Here is an 11,201-nt window from a genome sequence, read left to right on the forward strand (position 1 = left end):
CCCCCAAGCCCGAGGCCAGGGGCGGTGGCTGGGAGGACCAACCCCACGTCCAAGGAGCCATGGCTGCGCAGGCGCAGGAGGGCCTAGAGGAGCTACCCCACGTCGAAGGTCAGGAAGGGCGGCGGTGAGGAGATACCCCTCGTCCAAGGTAAGGAGCAGCAGCTGCACTTTGCTGGGGCAGCTGTGAAGAGAGAACCCACGTCCAAGGTAAGAGTAAACCCAAGTATGACGGTAGGTGTTGCAAGAGGGCATCAGAGGGCAGACACACTGAAACCATACTCAAAGAAAACTAGTCAATCTAATCACACTAGGACCACAGCCTTGTCTAACTCAATGAAACTAAGCCATGCCCATGGGGCAACCCAAGATGGGTGGGTCATGGTGGAGAGCTATGACAGGATGTGGTCCACTGGAGAAGGGAATGGCAAACCACGTCAGTATTCTTGCCTTGAGAACCCCATGAACAGTATGAAAAGGCAAAATGATAGGATACTGAAAGAGGAACTCCTAAGGTCAATAGGTGTCCAATATGCTACTGGAGATCAGTGGAGAAATAACTCCAGAAAGAATGAAGGGATGGAGCCAAAGCAAAAACAATACTCAGCTGTGGATGTGACTGGTGATAGAAGCAAGGTCTGATGCTGTAAAGAGCAATATTGCATAGGAACCTGAAATGTCAGGTCCATGAATCAAGGCAAATTGGAAGTGGTCAAACAAGAGATGGCAAGAGTGAATGTTGACATTCTAGGTATCAGCGAACTGAAATGGACTGGAATGGGTGAATTTAACTCAGATGACCAGTATATCTACTACTGCGGGCCAGAATCCCTCAGAAGAAATGGAGTCGCCATCATGGTCAACAAAAGAGTCTGAAATGCAGTACTTGGATGCAATCTCAAAAACGACAGAATGATCTCTGTTCGTTTCCAAGGCAAACCATTCAATATCACAATAATCCAAGTCTATGCCCCAACCAGTAATGCTGAAGAAGCTGAAGTTGAACGGTTCTATGAAGACCTACAAGACCTTTTAGAACTAACACCCCCAAAAATGTTATTTTTATTATAGGGGACTGGAATGCAAAAGTAGGAAGTCAAGAAACACCTGGAGTAACAGGCAAATTTGGCCTTGGAATACAGAATGAAGCAGGGCAAAGACTAATAGAGTTTTGCCAAGAAAATGCACTGGTCATAGCAAACACCCTCTTCCAACAACACAAGAGAAGACTCTATACATGGACATCACCAGATGGTCAACACCGAAATCAGATTGATTATATTCTTTGCAGCCAAAGATGGAGAAGCTCTATACAGTCAGCAAAAACAAGACCAGGAGCTGACTGTGGCTCAGACCATGAACTCCTTATTGCCAAATTCAGACTTAAATTGAAGAAAGTAGGGAAAACCACCAGATCATTCAGGTATGACCTAAATCAAATCCCTTATGATTATACAGTGGAAGTGAAAAATAGATTTAAGGGCCTAGATTTGATAGAGTGCCTGATGAACTATGGACGGTGGTTCGTGACATTGTACAGTAGACAGGGATCAAGACCATCCCCATGGAAAAGAAATACAAAAAAGCAAAATGGCTGTCTGGGGAGGCCTTACAAATAGCTGTGAAAAGAAGAGAAGCGAAAAGCAAAGGAGGAAAGGAAAGATATAAGAATCTGAATGCAGAGTTCCAAAGAATAGCAAGAAGAGATAAGAAAGCCTTCTTCAGCGATCAATGCAAAGAAATAGAGGAAAACAACAGAATGGGAAAGACTAGAGATCTCTTCAAGAAAATTAGAGATACCAAGGGAACATTTCATGCAAAGATGGGCTCGATAAAGGACAGAAATGGTATGGACCTAACAGAAGCAGAAGATATTAAGAAGAGATGGCAAGAATACACAGAAGAACTGTACAAAAAAGATCTTCATGACCCAGATAATCACGATGGTGTGATCACTGACCTAGAGCCAGACATCCTGGAATGTGAAGTCAAGTGGGCCTTAGAAAGCATCACTACGAACAAAGCTAGTGGAGGTGATGGAATTCCAGTTGAGCTATTTCAAATCCTGAAAGATGATGCTGTGAAAGTGCTGCACTCAATATGCCAGCAAATCTGGAAAACTCAGCAGTGGCCACAGGACTGGAAAAGATCAGTTTTCATTCCAATCCCAAAGAAAGGCAATGCCAAAGAATGCTCAAACTACTGCACAATTGCACTCGTCTCACATGCTGGTAAAGTAATGCTCAAAATTCTCCGAGCCAGGCTTCAGCAATATGTGAACCGTGAACTTCCTGATGTTCAAGCTGGTTTTAGAAAAGGCTGAGGAACCAGAGATCAAATTGCCAACATCCGCTGGATCATGGAAAAAGCAAGAGAGTTCCAGAAAAACATCTATTTCTGCTTTGTTGACTATGCCAAAGCCTTTGACTCTGTGGATCACAGTAAACTGTGGAAAATTCTGAAAGAGATGGGAGTACCAGAACACCTGATCTGCTTCTTGAGAAATTTGTATGCAAGTCAGGAATCAACAGTTAGAACCGGACATGGAACAACAGACTGGTTCCAAATAGGAAAAGGAGTACGTCAAGGCTGTATATTGTCACCCTGTTTATTTAACTTATATGCAGAGTACATCATGAGAAATGCTGGGCTGGAAGAAGCACAAGCTGGAATCAAGATTGCCGGGAGAAATATCGATAACCTCAGATATGCAGATGACACCACCCTTATGGCAGAAAGTGAAGAGGAACTAAAAAGCCTCTTGATGAAAGTGAAAGTGGAAAGTGAAAAAGTTGGCTTAAAGCTCAACGTTCAGAAAACAAAGATCATGGCATCTGGTCCCATCACTTCATGGGAAATAGATGGGGAAACAGTGGAAACAGTGTCAGACTTTATTTTGGGGGGCTCCAAAATCACTGCAGATGGTAACTGCAGTCATGAAATTAAAAGACGCTTACTCCTTGGAAGGAAAGTTATGACCAACCTAGATAGCATATTCAAAAGCAGAGACATTACCTTGCCAACAAATGTTCATCTAGTCAAGGCTGTGGTTTTTCCTGTAGTCATGTATGGATGTGAGAGTTGGACTGTGAAGAAGGCTGAGCACCGAAGAATTGATGCTTTTGAACTGTGGTGTTAGAGAAGACTCTTGAGAGTCCCTTGGACTGCAAGGAGATCAACCGGTCAATCCTAAAGGAAATCAGTCCTGAATATTCATTGAAAGGACTCATGCTGAAGCTGAAACTCCAGTACTTGGGCCACCTCATGTGAAGAGCCGACTCATTAGATTAAAGGCAGGAGGAGAAGGGGACGACAGAGGAGAGAGATGGTTGGATGGCATCACCAACTTGATGGACATGAATTTAAACAAGCTCCAGGAGATGGTGAAAGACAGGGAAGCCTGGCATGGTGCAGTCCATGGGGTCACAAAGAGTTGGACATGACTAGCAGCTGAACAACAGTTGACATGAAAATGAGACACACTTCAGAACTATGATCAGTATTTAGTGAGACAGACGAGTCATACACCAATTCTAATTTGTGTAAAAACCTGGGTTGGAACTTCCAGAGGATGGAAATGGTAAAGAGAAGCATTTGATGGCCATTGCATTTAATTGATATTTGAAGATGTGACAATTTTAGAAGTCATGCATAGGAGAGCCTTAAAAGGAGGAAAGAATAAAGCTGGAGAGGACCCTGAAATGACCCAGATCTAAGGTGGACGGTGAGACTAGGAAGGAGTCTGAGAAAGACAAAGGGATGAGGAAAAAATCAAGAGATTGAAAGCCACACCTGGAGACAACTTCAAACTGTCAAGACTGCTACATCCAAACAGGCCAGCAGAGTCAAGGAGCTGGGGGACCGAGAAAGGTCCATACAGATGTGGCAATATTAGGTGGTCCCAGGTTCCAAGAGAGAATTGGTACATTGTGAGACTGAGGGGATACTCCAAGGTTGCCAAATTGTGGTGAGCTGAGTACAAATGTGAGATAGAGACATGGCAGCAATACAGCGGGGCCGACATGCATTGGTGGAGAGGTGGAGTCAGTCAAGGTGGTGCCATAGGACATAAACAGAACTTTATAAGGGAGTGTGAATCAGTGATGCCACATGAGAGGATGGTGGTTCCATAGGTTTCTATCCTTTCACTGCTATTTGACACTCCCAGTAATGCAAAAGCAGCATACCATTCATGCTTCACTGGGTTGTGTGCTTTGAAAAAAGCTTCAGCATGCTATTTCCTTTAGTGTTATAAAGCTTATAGAAAGCACTTTTTACAAAATCTAGGAAGGGTCCACTTTAATTTGGAATTCTATATGAGCTAAGAACCAATTTACTGGCTCTTTCCAACTTTAAATTTTTTTGTTGTTAAAACACCTTGCTTAGAAAATTTTAAATATTTATGTCTGGAACAGTTTTCCCAAAATAATGAATTGTGCAGTTCTTGACATTAAAAAAAGGAAAAGATGTTACCATAGGAGGAGGCAGGCTCAAGAGAAGCATTTGGGTTTTGCATTTTAAATGGGATGGTGTGGAAGACATGGAGGAGGGGGCCCTGGATAGGGTGAGTCAGAAGGTGCAACAGAGAGGAATCAACTTTGGAACTCTGGAGAAGCTGTGGCTGTTCTGCCAAAAGTCATGGTTTATGAGGCGTTGAAATAAAAGCATTCTTTCATCTTTTTATTAAGGGCTACAAAAATTGGCGGAGAAGCTAGACCCCACCTGATCCCATTCCAGTAGGTCTGCACAGATCCTATTGCAAATGTGGAGCTCAGATGCAAAGCGGGTACATTCTGGGGTTGTCCCCTTAACCCTGCCATTGAACACTAAGGATCAGAAGCCCCACAGGTTCCTACTGCTGGGCAAGGCATGAACTATATTTCAAGAAAAATGTGAGAAAGAAACGCCCCATAGACCAGAAATTGGAGCAATTTCCAAACTCAAGCATGGGGAAAGTGCGTATATAAGTTGCTGCAAGTATGCCTAAAGCAGGATGGTGCAGAAGATACTCGGGTGTTGAGAGAGCCCAGAATAAACCAGGAGGTCAACATTTTAAAGGTAGTTTTATCAAGCAATGGGAAACGAAGCCTAGATGGAGTCTGGGCACAGTCAGAATTTAAGACAAAATGCAGCCATTGTTGCCTTTCTCATTGCTTTATCGTATTTAGTGCCTTCTCACAGAAATCCTACAGCATTGCAAATTACTTTTATTCATATTTGCAGAATCTCCTTGAGATGAGTTTTAAAACTACAAGATGTTAAAGACAGAGCCCTATGCCTTTTAAAAGCAAAACTATGTCAAGACCACACCCATTACACAGAGTTAACACACCTGCCAGAGGTTTATGGAAAAAAAATTCACTTCAAGCACAAGCTAAACATCTGTTGCTCATAAACTGTGCTAATGCTAAGGGGAAGGAAAATCTCAAAGGCAGAAGCAAGCAAGCCATTCTTCTAGTTGAGAGGAAAATTCCTGTACATGTGTGTGAAACAAAAAGATGATAATCGTTCTAAGACCAAAAATACTGCACACGGAAGTATGTATATATACATATGCATATATGTGCATATGCGTATAATTTTTCATCGGTGAAATGAGTCACTGTGGATTGGGTGCACTTGGGGAGGCTTTTTGAAGTAGATAAGTTGTTCTCTGTCTTGCAGTCAGTACAGAATTTGTACTGGCGGGAAGGAAAGCAAAGTGTGAGGATCTGGACGTGCCTGCAGGTGAGGGACAGAGGATGTGAGAGACGAAATAGGAAGAATGTAGAACCAGTTCATACAGAGACTTCGGGAACAAAGATCTTAAGTCTGATTTGGTGAGTGTGTCAAAGATACTGTAAGATTCTTCCTTATCTGTGGTTCGCTCGGTTTCTATTCATTAATTTGGACATTGATTTATTAACTCGACAAATATGTATTAAGCACTTGGTAGATATCAGGCTCTCTGTTAGGGCCGGAGCTGTGGTTCTCATCCAGGCTGACCTTCTCCCCCAGGGGGTGTTGAGAAGTCTCTAGAGATGGTTTTTGTCACCGCACTGAGGATGACGTGCCACTGGCATTTAGTGGGTGGAGACCAGGGGTGATGCTACCCATCCTGCAGTCCGCAGGACAGCCCCCGCTCCAAGGCGTTTTCTGGCCTGAAATGTCAGTATCGCTGCTGTTGGGAAACACTGGGCTGGAGAGTTCAGATATCCCAGGGGAAGTCCTCGCCCTTTCAGGATCACAGGGAGAGCTGACACAGTGAAATATTCATGATCATCCCACTGTCCTAAGCGCCAGAGTGAAGTGGGTGCTGGGTGCTATGGAAGAGCAGAATCAGACGTCACTGACTGTGCTTGGGGTTGAAATGATTTCTGGAAGAAAGTCACATTGGAGATCAGTCTTAAAAGATAAGTTGCAACTTACCAGGAAGTTTGGAAGATAGGAAGCGGGGGTGGAAGGAGAGTGTTCAAACATGTGGCACATTTGGGACCAGTGGCTGGTGTGGCATAACTGGAATACAAGGTGTGTAGTTGGAGGTGATGCTGAGGGATGGGGCTGGGCAGTTAGGTTGGGACTGCATCCAGGAGGGTGCTGCAGGCCCTATGCTTCTCTTCCCCATGTCCACCAAGGCCACGTAAGGTAACCTAGAAGGTGCTGGGTTCCACAGCTCTCTCCACGGCACTCTTGTCTGTAGATTTTATTTCCTCATCTGGGCTCCGGTAAGTGTGTGTCCTCTGAATTTTGAGTAAAAGTAATAGAGAAGTAAAACCCTTGCTAATAATTTGCCCTAAAGATGGAATCTGTCAGATAATCATTCAGAATTTAAAAAGCTCGTCTCAATATTCCTTCAGATGAAGAAAATGGTAGGATAAAAATATAGCAGAGCTTATTAGTAACATCTTACCCATTTTTTCCCTAAATGGTTAGAACATACTGCCTTAACCCGCTCTTTACATCAACGTTCCTGTTATTAAAGCTGTCTATATTTCAGTTCTAAATCCTGGGAGGATTTCCCCCATGAATTTAACATGACTGAGGAAACTTGCTCCAGGGTAGAACCTTGCTGCAAATTATCTAACTGAGACTAGGCTGCTTAATAAAGAGACTAAAAACGAATCACAGCGTTTTTTGTAGGTTCAAATGTGGAGTTGCCTTTCTCCTTCACCCTCAATTTCATGATTATTCATAATAGAAAGAGACCAGCTTTATACAATGATTACACGGAACAAATGTCCTTTGTGTTCAAAAGCGGATGCTGCTGCTGATTCGGGCCAGGAGGGAGTATGTGGGAGAGAGTTGGGGGTACTATCTAGCTCTAGTTAGGGGAGTCAGCATTTCTAAGATGCTTATAGGGGGGCGTGTATAACACTTCTAGGGTCAGGCAGTGTCTTCTGAATGACCCTCAGGCTATCTGTTCAAGCCCAAATCTCTACTAAGGTATAACCATGATTTTCCTGGGTTTAGATCTGCGAAGAGTCAGTTCAGTCACTCAGTCGTGTCTGACTCTTTGTGACCCCATGAATCGCAGCACGCCAGGAGTAAGTGTATACAAATAACCCACTATGCTGGAAAAGGAAACTTAAAGCAGCGTTACAGATGTTTCTCAGTGCCTCCCCCTCTTCTGCCCTCTGCATCTTTGCAGGGGTAAGTGTAAGGTACACCCTGCACTCCAGTCTGGAGAAGGCAATGGCACCCCACTCCAGTACTCTTGCCTGGAAAACCCCATGGACGGAGGAGCCTGCTAGGCTGCAGACCATGGGGTCGCGAAGAGTCGGACACGACTGAGCGACTTCACTTTCACTTTTCCCTTTCATGCATTGGAGAAGGAAATGGCAACCCACTCCAGTGTTCTTGCCTGGAGAATCCCAGGGACGGGGGAGCCTGGTGCGCCACCGTCTATGGGGTCGCACAGAGTCGGACACGACTGAAGCGACTTAGCAGCAGCAGCACTCCAGTCTGTAGGAAAGCTTTTCCCTCTTCATATCACCCCGATGTTTGAAAGGTGTTTATCCTTTGGAGCAACCACCAAGCTTCCCGTCTCCCCGCTGGTATTTAACCTCAGTTTATGTACAGTCTCACCTAAGACTGTTCGGAGGGTCTTAGCACAGGGGTCAGCAGCGGTCCAGTGTCCGATGCTAGACTGTACTAACGGCTTTAGGGGAATCAACTTGTTTCATCCTCACAACGTGCCTGTGAGTAGGTACTGTTTTTGGCCTCATTTATAGATGAGAACCTTAGGCCCAGAAAAAGGAAGTGACTTCTTAAGTTCACAGAGCTAAAAAGACAGAGAGCCAGGAGTCAAAGTGTGATGTTGTGATTCATAGTAAAAGTATATATTTGGTCTTTGTTACCATTTCTGGCACAAAGCCCCCAAAGCCCTTGCTTGGGATTTCTTCAGTGATGAGAGTAATAAAGATGTCTTTGGTTATGTTAATGAGGTAACGTTGGAACCGCACCTTGCCAGGGGCCCCAACCTTGAGATTAGAGGGTCAGAACTTTCAGTCCCATTCTCCAGCCTCTGGGGAGGGAAGAGAGACTGGAGCTGGTATCAGTTACCAATAGCCAATGAATTGATCAATCTTGCTGATGTAATGCCAAAAGGAGAGCTTCTGGTGGTGAATGTGGAGGTAAAAGAGATTCACAGTGCCTACAGAGGGCATGGAAGCTTGGCACCCCTTCCCACACACCTGGCCCTATGCACCCCTTCCATTGTCTTTTTCCTGAGCTGTGTATTCTTTTTTTATAATAAACTGGTGATCTGGTAAAGTGAAAGTAAAGTCACTCAGTTGTGTCCGACTCTGTGTGACCCCATGGACTGCCGCCTATCAGACTCCTCTGTCCATGGGATTTTCCAGGCAAGAGTGCTGGAGTGGGGTGCCATTGCCTTCCCCAATAAGTGAAGTGTTTCTCAGAGTTGTATGAGCTGCTCTAGCAAATTAACCAAACCTGAGGAGGAGGTTATGGGAGCCTCTGGTTTGTAGCCAGTTAGAAGCATAGGAAACAACCTAGGCTTTCAATTTGCATCTCAAGTTGGGGAGAGCAGTCTTGTGGGACTGAAGCCTTACCTTGTGGGATCTGACGCTGTCTCGGGGTAGGTAGTATGAGAACTGAGTTGGATTCTTGGACACTCTTGCTGGTATCTGAGAATTTCTTGATGTGGTGTGGGAAGCTTTCCTCCATCCCCAACACCCACGCTGGAATTCGTGCACAGATGCAGGCCAGAGGAGTTCTGAAGCGCCACCCAACACTGCTGCAAAGGTACACAGGGCCTTGGATGCTCTCTCCCAGAACATCTGAAGGGACTTAATGGGCAAATAAATGGTTTCGTGTCTCTGTTTTTGTTTTTTAATGAGCATGACTAACAGTCCAAATTCTGTCCGCCCCCTTAAGTTTGAGGGTACAGCTGTTGATTGCAAGAATCCTCACTATTAATGGTTCTTATGCTTTGAAGCAGCCTAGTTGGCTGCTTGAAGCAATGTTTTTTTTTCTTTTGAACTTATTTTGTATTGGGGTATAGCCAATTAGCAATGTCGTAATACTTTGAGGTGAATGGTGAAGGGACTCAGCCATACATATACATGTATCCATTCTCCCCCAAACCCCACTCCCATCTAGGCTGCCACATAACAGAAACATTTTTTTTTTTAAACAATCCTGTGTTTTCTAGGAAATAAAAAACTTTTAGAAAGTATACATGTAGAATCAAATGGGATTAGGAGTCTGGGATTTCCAGCACTGTGTTTTTTTTTTTTTTTTTTTTTTTTTTTTAAATTTTATTTTATTTTTAAACTTTACAGCACTGTGTTTTTTGACCAACCAAAAGGATTGTTGAAAACAACTGAAGGACTTAAACCTTGGCTTGCTTTTTCCCTTTCAAAATATCAGTGTTAATACCCATTTCTTTGCCAGCCCTCCTCTCTACTGGCTTCATGTTACCACCACTAATCCCGAGGAAGGAACAAGAGCCTGGGCATATTAGCCCTTCTAGTTGGAGGGGAAAATGTATGCATTGCATCCTCTTTCTGTAACCAGCACAGTGGACCCCCGGAGGGTCACCCCTATTCCAAATCCACACCCACCAGGGGAAAAAAGCCAGCATGCTAGAGCCAACTCCACAAAGCATTCCTGAGAAATGGATATGTCCCTCAAGACTGAGGAAAAGTGGAAAAAGATTCTCATCACATACACAGTGTGGCAAAAACGTCTACAAACCCTCATGCGTTCGTTACACCATAAACAGCGACAAAGAGAGGAAGCAAGTAAATGGTCCTCATAAACGTAGGGAAGGAAACTGTGGAAGAAGAAAGAACAAAGAAGTGAAAAATAGTTTTCTTTAGACTCAGGTGAACCAAATATGTTTGTCTGAGTTAGCAAAGGAGAGTCCGCTGGGGGGTGGGTGATAGTGACAAAAGCTGATGAAATAGAAGTACGGGTTCCTTCTGTTTGCGCGTGTGCTAAGTCACTTCAGTCATGTCTGCCTCTGAGTCTTATGGCTCCTGCGTTGGCAGGCAGGTCCTTTGCCACTAGCGCCACCCGGGAAGCCCTCTCTTCTCTTAAGGCCCCTTACTACTTATGAACCATGAGGGTCAAGTGCAATGTCAGGAGAGTGAAGATGGTAGGATTCATTCCTTATCATATGTCTCAGACCATCGACAGCCATCCCTCAGTACCCACAGGAATTGGTTCCAGGACCCTCCACAGATTCCAAAATCTGCACATACTCATGTTTGTTATGGTGACTCAGATGGTAAAGAATCTGCCTGCACTGCAAGAGACCTGGGTTTGATCCCTGGGTTGGGAAGATCCCCTGGAGGAGGGAATGGCTACCCATTCCAGTACTCTTGCCTGGAGAAGTCCATGGACAGAGGAGCCCGGCAGGCTACAGTCCATGGGGTTGCAAAGAGTCGGATGCAACTGAGCCACCTTCACTTTTAAGCACACCTTCCTATGTGCTTTAAATCCTCTCTAGATACTTATAGTACCTAATATGATGTAAATGCCATGTAAATAGTTGTCAGCATACAACAAATTTCAGTTTTACTCTTTGGAGTTTTCTGGAATTTTTTTTTTTTTTTTCAAAAATTTTAAACTTTCTATTTTATATTGGAGTGTAGCCAATTAACAATGTGTTAGTTACAGGTGGACAGCAAAGGGACTCAGCCATTCATACACATATATCCATTTTCCCCCACACTCCCTTCCCATCCAGGCTGCCACAT

The sequence above is a fragment of the Bubalus bubalis genome, chromosome 2 (genome assembly GCF_019923935.1).
Source record: "Bubalus bubalis isolate 160015118507 breed Murrah chromosome 2, NDDB_SH_1, whole genome shotgun sequence".
NCBI lineage: Eukaryota > Metazoa > Chordata > Mammalia > Artiodactyla > Bovidae > Bubalus > Bubalus bubalis.